At 36.7% G+C, this 8,312-nt stretch overlaps 1 protein-coding gene across 3 annotated transcripts in view; it reads right to left on the reverse strand.

Moving 5' to 3' along the window:
* Window positions 1-8,312, reverse strand: part of STRN (striatin) — a 172,898-nt gene continuing 164,586 nt past the window's right edge. For 2 of the 3 annotated variants that reach the window (XM_074209698.1, XM_074209700.1), the window contains one exon: window positions 1-8,312. This exon is cut by the window's right edge and continues 5,777 nt beyond it. The gene's annotated coding sequence lies outside the window, so the exon portion shown is untranslated. The other variant, XM_074209699.1, reaches the window with a different exon arrangement.

The raw sequence follows: 8,312 nt of genomic DNA on the forward strand, positions 1-8,312 counted from the left end.
TACATTAATCAGAAATTATATTATTGACAAATTTAAAAAAAATTTATAAAAAGAGCTGATTTGGGCACCCATGACTTTATGCTTAGACTACTGATATGAAATGAGATATAAACTTTGTAATACTAGCCATTTATCATTATTACTAATACTTCCTAAGTACAATTCCTGCCTCGTCTCTCTCCACTTCAATCCTTCCTCCACTCAGAGACCAAATTGACTATATTATAGTCTTATTCATTAACCTCCAGTGGCTCCCTTTTCTTCTAAGATTGAATTTTAACTTCTCTATTTGGCATTGAAAGCCCTTCACAAGCTAGCCAAGATTTACCATGTGGCCTCATTATACATTAGTCCTCTTTCTATACTCTTTCTAGCTAAATTGGCCTCTGTATTGTTCATGACTTTGTACAGGTCATATCCCTTAGATGTACTCTCTCCTCATCTCTACTTCTTCAACACTTAGCTCAAGCATCCATCTTGCCTCTCCTGATTCCCCTACCACCACCACCAACCAGCCAATGATACCTTTGTCAAAAGGATCTTGTTTTTAATTTGCATCTCTCCTATATATATATTCCTGTGCTGTCTTTCCCATGCTTTTTGACAGCAAGGACTTGTTTCATTTTTGCATTTGTAGACAACACTTAGCACAGGCTCTTAGTAGACTCCAGTATTTATTGATTAAGACCACTTCCCTACACCTAAAATACCCTCTCCTCTAATTTCTGCCTAATGATATCCAAACTGAACTTTGGCTAAAAGAAGAAATGGGAGGGGGAGCATTTATTAGGAGTTTACCTCTGTGCCAGTTACAAATCTAAACACTAGTTCAGAAATTCAAAAGCAGGACAATTCCTGCCTTCAATGAACTTCCATTCTAATAGAGGTGCACAAGACAGATTGGAGACTAATGGTCATAGTGGGGGAACTTTGGCCTGACAGAATCCAAAATGTGTCATCATCCTCCAGGAAGCCTACACTGATCTTTCCATCCATAAATGCTCCTTCTCCTTGTACTTATGAAATTCTAATGTGTATTGATTTCATTTATAAACATTTTATAATTGACAATGCAAGTTTTCACCTGAACTGGATGCATTATTGATCTCATTGGTGATTTGTAGGGAAGTCTGAGTGGGGTATGAACAGTAAAAAATTATCTTTGGCTTCTTTTCCTTAATCTTTTAAACCAGTTGCTGTTAAGAAAGGGCTGGACATTAGACGGTACTAATGTTTTATTCAAATGAACGACACTGGAAAGCAGGAGTGTGTTTAGAAGATGACAGAATGATGAAGGGAACTGAAATGTTACCATACCAAGATAAGTTGAAGGGCTAGCTATGTTTAGCCTGGAGAGGATCAGGGAAGTAAAGATTACATTGTCAATTATTTGAAAAAGTTGATAAGAAGAGGGGAGGGACAACTAGGTAGTGCAATGGTTAGAACACTGGCCCTGGGGTCAGGAGGACCCGAGTTCAAAACTGGCCTCAAACAATGATTGCCTAGCTGTGTGACCTTGGACAAGTCACAACTCCATTGCCTTAAATTTAAAAAAAGAAGAGGGGGATTTGATACATTCTGATTATCTGAAGAGGGAAGCAGACATCAGCAGCATCATCATCACCACCAACAATAACAACCAACATTTAGATAGAACTTTGACATATGCAAATGCTTTAGGTTACATCATCTCCTTTAAACTTCTGACAGGTATGAGAGAGAATACAGGCATTATTCTCATGTTACAGATTAAGGCTCAGAGCTTTAGATGACTTGCCCATGGTCACATATAGCTGATGTTAGAGGTGGGACATAAGGCTGGATGTCAGGACATACTTTCAGTCAGGACAGTCTTGAAAAGGTAGGTGATAGGAAGAGAAGCCATTTATTGGCATTTACTTTGGGCCAGGTTCTATATGTAGTTCTTTAAAAATATGACATTCCCTTCAATAGCCCTGTGAAATACTATAAATCATCATTTATAGTCAGGGAAACTGAGGCAGGGGTTGTGGTTTACCCATCTAGAACACTGAGCTCCTGTGACTATAGATCTCTAATCAGTGCTTCAATGGCAACTTGTTGGGGAAGTTGAAAGAAGCATTTATCAGACACCTACTAAGTGCTAGATGCCCTTAACATTTGAGCCTATTGGGTGTTGAAGGAGCCAAACCAGAGTTGGGGTCGAAAAATGGTTAAATCTGACTCTAGTTCTAGAGACACTGGGTAAGTCACTTGAACTCTATTTCAGATAGTAACCACTTCCCATGGTGTGGTGGGGAAGATTAAATATTTAAAATGCTTTTAGCAAAGAGCCTGGCACTTGGGTATCTAATAAAGCTCATTTCCTTCCATTGTAAATGACTTCCATCTCTGACTTTATGAATTGTTAGTTTTGCTTTCCAAGTCTCAGATATACCAAATTAAAAGTCAGCTTGTGAACAGTTTTCTCCATGGCCATAAAAGAAAATTCATAATTTCATGTAAACTTCCATGGTAGTGTCAATCCTTCTAATAATGATGCCCACATCGAGCCTTGATTTTTATCCCTTGATGATGTTTTATAATCTGAAAAAAGTATAATTATGTCTTATCATCAGATGCAGGATGATGATAATCTCTGCTGAGTGTTGGTTGGTTCCCCAAATTGAAGTTTGATGGGGGTCAGCACTTTCCCTAAAAATTCTGTTTCTAAAGTTTGATGGCATTTCAATACCTCCCCTGGAACCCTTGGTGGTAAGGTACAAGGCATGGATTGAACTGAAACCAAAGATAATTTTTTACTGTTCATATCCCACTCAAACTTCCCTACAAATCACCAATGGAATCAATAAGGTGCTATGACTAAACAAATTCCTGGGAGGAAAGCTAATGGTACAAACCCATTAACAGGCTAAAAAGTCTTTTCTATCCTTTACATACCTTTAAATAAATGTCCTATAATTTTCAGTAGTGGGCAGAACTTGGGACAGCAGCCTGGAAAAGTATAGTCTATGGCTATATTGATATATTCTGGCTTTTTAAAATACAAATCCCAATTTGTATTCTACCATACCTAGAACTTTTGTGGGTCCAGAAAAACTGGTCTAGTTTGATGTCATCAAGGGTTACCACCCTGAGCCTGGACTGGCACTTTGGGTTCTGAAGTCTCCTGGAAAAGCCAAGTCCTTTCTGGTCTCAATGGCAGCAATGATTCTAAATTCTGCACATAAAGGGTATAAGTCTCAAGTCTTCTATGATGTTCAAGATAACTTATAAGGCATTATCAAAGCATAGTACCAAAAGAAGTGGCCCATTTTTTCAAATTTTATTTAAGGCAATGGGGTTAAATGACTTGCCCAAGGTCACACAGCAACTATTAAGTGTCTGAGGCTGGATTTGAATTCTAGTTCTCCTGACTCCAGGGCTGGTGTTCTACATCCACTGCATCACCTAGCTGCCCTGAAGTGGTCCATTTTTTAACCCAGATAATTGCATTTGGATGCTTCAACATGAGACCAAAGAGGGCAGTAGATCTGAGAGACTGTCTTAAAAGGGTTTATGAGTTTGAGAAGCATTTAAAATATTTCATTTAATCTTTCCCACCACACCATGGAAAGTGGGTACTTTTTTCATGTCTATCTGAAGTAGAGCTCAAGTGACTTGTGGGGTTGGTAGGGCAGATGGATGTGGAACACTTCTGATCATTCTAAAACAGCAAAATGTGCAAGAAAATCCGATATCCTGAGTGAAAGAGGATGCTGAGAAACTTGTTAAGTTTATTTTTGATCTATACCAAAACCAGTGCATTTAGTTTGAAAACAGCTTATATTAAACACTTGATTCAATTTTAAAACTATTTAGCTTAACATTCACAAAATTCAGTATTTATTAGCAGGGGCAACATGTCTCCAAAAGTAGCATAAGCCACATGTCCTCTATCAACAATAAATCTTTCACCTTACCTTGAATACAACTAGCACTTAGGGTCATTTTCAAGTCTACCCAAGACATGGTTACATTCACCTAATTTGTTTACTCCTTTTTCCTACTCCCACAAAATAAAACAGGGTGTTTTATATCCAATGGTGATTCCACCACTAGGGTCTCGTCTGACACTGACAAATCTCTAACAATTCATGACACAACCTGTAGCACAGACTCTATATGCTTACACTTTATTTTTTAAAAAAAAAGTACATTTAGATTCACCCAAAATGGATGTCTTAGTTTGTCCAAACCCTGAATTTTACAAAGGAAACTATTTTCACCATGAAAATGAGTATTCGGATTAATTTACATTAATAGATATCCTGACTAAATAAAAAATACCTGAAAATCAACCAGTCTAATTCAGGGCTAACTGATGGTGGGTAGGGATGGGGAGAGGATGGAGGGCACACATTTTTCAATGGGGGAATTCAACGAAGAGTTAAGAAACTTGAAAAATATGGTTTAGAAAATATCAGTGTATATCAGTGATACAAAGAAGCTGACTCTTCTAGTAACATGGCTCAGATATCATTAACAAATCAAACAAAAATAAGAAAGGAAACTTCTCCCTTTATCCTTAATATAGGACAGGTTCTAGCACTGAAGAAATAAAATAGAATGTGATAAGATATGAGGAATATGTGGAAATAAGGCATGAGGAAATGGTGGAATGCATAATACAAACATTCATGGCTTTTCAATTACTAATAATTATAGAAGTACAACTATCAGCTTAGCAGCTCCTTAAAAAAAATCAAAGAATTATTCTATTTTTAGAAAGGAAAGGACAGCCTACAGAGACTCATTCCATCTATATCAACAAGGCACTATGGGTAACTCACTGGTGAACAATAGAATGAATCCAAGTCAACATGGGTAGTCATCAAATATGACACCCATGTGGTCCCAGTAAAATTCACATCTAAATCTTGACTACCAAAAATTCAGAAAATCCATATCTTTAAAAAGCATTTCAAAGTTGCTGCTAAAAAATTTGCTTTATTTCTAAGATTCATTTTGACTCCATTCAATAAACATGTCTACTATATGCAAATCACTGTACTAAGTGAGAATGCAAAGAAAAAAGATAGTGCCCATCCCTCAAGAAACAAATTATAACATACTCCCAGATAGGTAAAGAAGTAATCTTAGGGGAGAGAGAATACTAACAATGGGGGGGGGTCTGAGAAAGTCTTTGGGGGGACATATATTCCAGCACAAAGGCTGGATAAAGCATGTTGACATCAAGAAAGGGTCTGTGGGCTAGTTCACTGAACAAAGTATGTGGAGTCATTTTAGTTTAAAAAGGTAAATGGGGAGGGGGAAGCTAGGTGGCACAGAAGACAGAGCACTGGCCTTGGAGTCAGGAGTACCTGAATTCAAATCCTTAGACAGTTAATTACCTAGCTGTGTGGCATTGGGCAAGCCACTTAACCCCATTGCCTTGCAAAAAAAAAAAAAAAGATAAAAAGTAAATAGGAGTCAAACTGGAAGACAGAAAAACCCAGGTCAAGCAGCATATCTTCTAGTATTTTAGAAGAAAAAGAGTCAAAGATGATTTTGTGACAAGGGTGTGTATATGAAAAGTTTTAGTAATTTGACAACTTTGAGAGGTTGGGTTAGAGATGGGGGTCTGTGGAAATGACGAGGTCTATTTGGAATTACAATAACACAGGTGGGAGGTGATAAGGGATGGAACCAGAGGTGAGTGGAGTGAAATTCAAGAGCTGCAAGTAGAATCACAAAAATATGGCAACTAGATATAGGTAGTAAAAGAGAAAGAAAAGCTAAGTATGGCACCTAGGCTGTAAATCTGGGTGATCTCCTATGGTGGAAGTTTGAAGGAGCTGGAGTTTTGGAGAAAAATATTTCATTTCAGATTATGTTAAGCTTGAAATTCAGGTAGCAATGTCCTACTTATATCTTAAACTTGTTTCTGCATATTTATTTGCTTATTGTCTCCTCATCTGGATTGTGAGCTCAAGGGCAGGGACTTTTTTCCCTTTTTGTATCCCCAGCACTTAACCATAGAGTCTGGCATATAGTAGGAACTTAGTAAACATTTACTGACTGATAATCAGTTAGCTGCAATATAGGGCTGAAGTTCAGGAGGAAGATTAGAATTGCAAATACAGATCTGAGAATTAGCATGGAAATACTTAAACTCATGGCAACTGTGATCACCAGAAGGATAGCTAGAAGAAAGAAGATGGCCAGTTCAGAGCCTTGAGGGGTGTTCATGCTAAATGGGGAGGGTACAGATAATAATGAAGCAACAACATTTAGGAGCTCATAGAACCAAACCAGCAGAACATTGAAATTCTATATAGGAGACTGTATTTGAAGCCTAGGAATGGAATACAGACATATAGAGACTATCACTAGATTTAACAGCAAAGAGATCAATGATAACCTGGTAGGGGAAAGTATCAATGACCTTGAATTTAAGTGGTAGAGCTGGAAGTTAGAATGCAGGGGTTGGGATAATGAAAACAGAAGTAAAGGATATAGAGAATTCCTTTTGGGAAACTACCTGCATAAGGGCAAAGAGTATAAGCTTTATAAGAATAGGGAGATCCAGGTAAATGTATAAGAGAGGAGAATCTATTGGCTATGGATTGAAGATGAGGAGAATGGAGAAAAGATCAAATGCACAAATGAACAAATAAAGGAATTGCACTTCACCAGAAGAGTCATTTTAAAAAAAGAGGGATCACTTTTTTACTCAGAGATAGGTGCAAAGAGTATGATGTTGAAGGACAATTAATGAATATAAGAAAGATTATGATGGACAGTTTCCTTTCTCAGTAAAGGAGATGATATACTTCTGAAAGGAAAGGGTTTGAGGAGAGAAGTTTGAAAGTCACTGTGGAGAATATGACAATCAAGAATAAAAAGATTTTTTTTTATCAGTAAAGGTCTAGCTATGTTAGATAACAAATGTGATGGCCCCTAACTGGCACAAACATGAGCTCTCCAGTGAATTCAGCAGCATACAAAGAGGAGCGGATGCACCAAATTGTGGGAGTAATACAGGCCTTGTTTGCTTAGACCTGAGCAGTGACATAAGAGAAAAAAAGTGTCAAGGACAGAGGAAAGAGAACTAATTGAACATATTCAACACTATGAAGGGTGTAAAAAAGAGATCAGAGCAGAGGTAAAATGGGAAAAGAAAACATGGAAGTCCTGCTTAAGACAATGAAATAATCAAATGGAAGATAGGTGGTTATGAACAAAGAGGAAGTTCAGTGTTCTGGAACATGTTATGTTTAAGTTATGTTTAAGTAATGTTAGATCAAAGGTATACAATTGGTGTTGGTGAACCAAGATGAGGATCATGGGAATTAAGGTTAACACCAGACCATGTGAAGGGTCATCAATGCCCTGGATATATAAGCACCAGGGTTAAAGTAATGAAAATTAAAACAGGTAGTGAACTTTTTTTTAAAGGAGGAATAAGTATACATAGTGTCTTGCATGTTGTAGGCACTTAATAAATTTATCTTTGATTTATTATGGATTAATTAGGATCTGGAAGCTGGCAGATAATTATGACAAGGATATGGACTGGATAACAATAAACTAATGGAACAAACCTCAAAGGAAAAGCAGTGCTGAGTAATTAGACAAAGGAAAGATATAGATGGAGAAACAATGAGCAAAATATATGTCAAGTCCCGGTCTTAAAGAAGCATGAGAAAAGGTATCCAAAGATGTAGTATCTTCTGGGAGTCAAGTCCAGTATAGCATTCATATATATACAAAGAAATCATGCTACTTAAAAGATGTCCAAGAAGAAAAGTGCAATGATGTCAGAAAGATCAGTTAAATGTTTAACCTTTTCATCTTTTTGTCAAAATGCCATCTACCATGCAGGCGAAGTATAAACAAGTTGAAGACAAAGACTACCAAAGCACGAACTTTTTAATGGCCAGGTCAAAGTTATCAAAATAGTATGAAATATTTGTGATTCTTATCATACAAATTTCCAGATCCTCTTCTTAATGAACTTTAATTATGAGGGGTGGGGCCAAAATATAACAAGAAGTTTCTGTGAGCTAAAACTTGCAGCAATTTTTGCTAAACAGGTGCCATTAGTATTAGTTATAATCAAAATTAGGCAGTTGTAAATGATTAATCTGATTAAAATTTCTCTGGACAGCTCTTTTCAATGATTCCTTTGAGATATATATATATATATATATATATATATATATATACATATATGTGTATGTATATGTATATAGCTTAGGTTCTACCTTTGGTAAATATACAGTGGTACTTCCCAAAGAGCAATGAAAAAAACATATGTTGAGTACAAATAGAAAAAAAATATTACCAAG

The sequence above is a fragment of the Macrotis lagotis genome, chromosome 1, assembly GCF_037893015.1.
Source record: "Macrotis lagotis isolate mMagLag1 chromosome 1, bilby.v1.9.chrom.fasta, whole genome shotgun sequence".
NCBI lineage: Eukaryota > Metazoa > Chordata > Mammalia > Peramelemorphia > Peramelidae > Macrotis > Macrotis lagotis.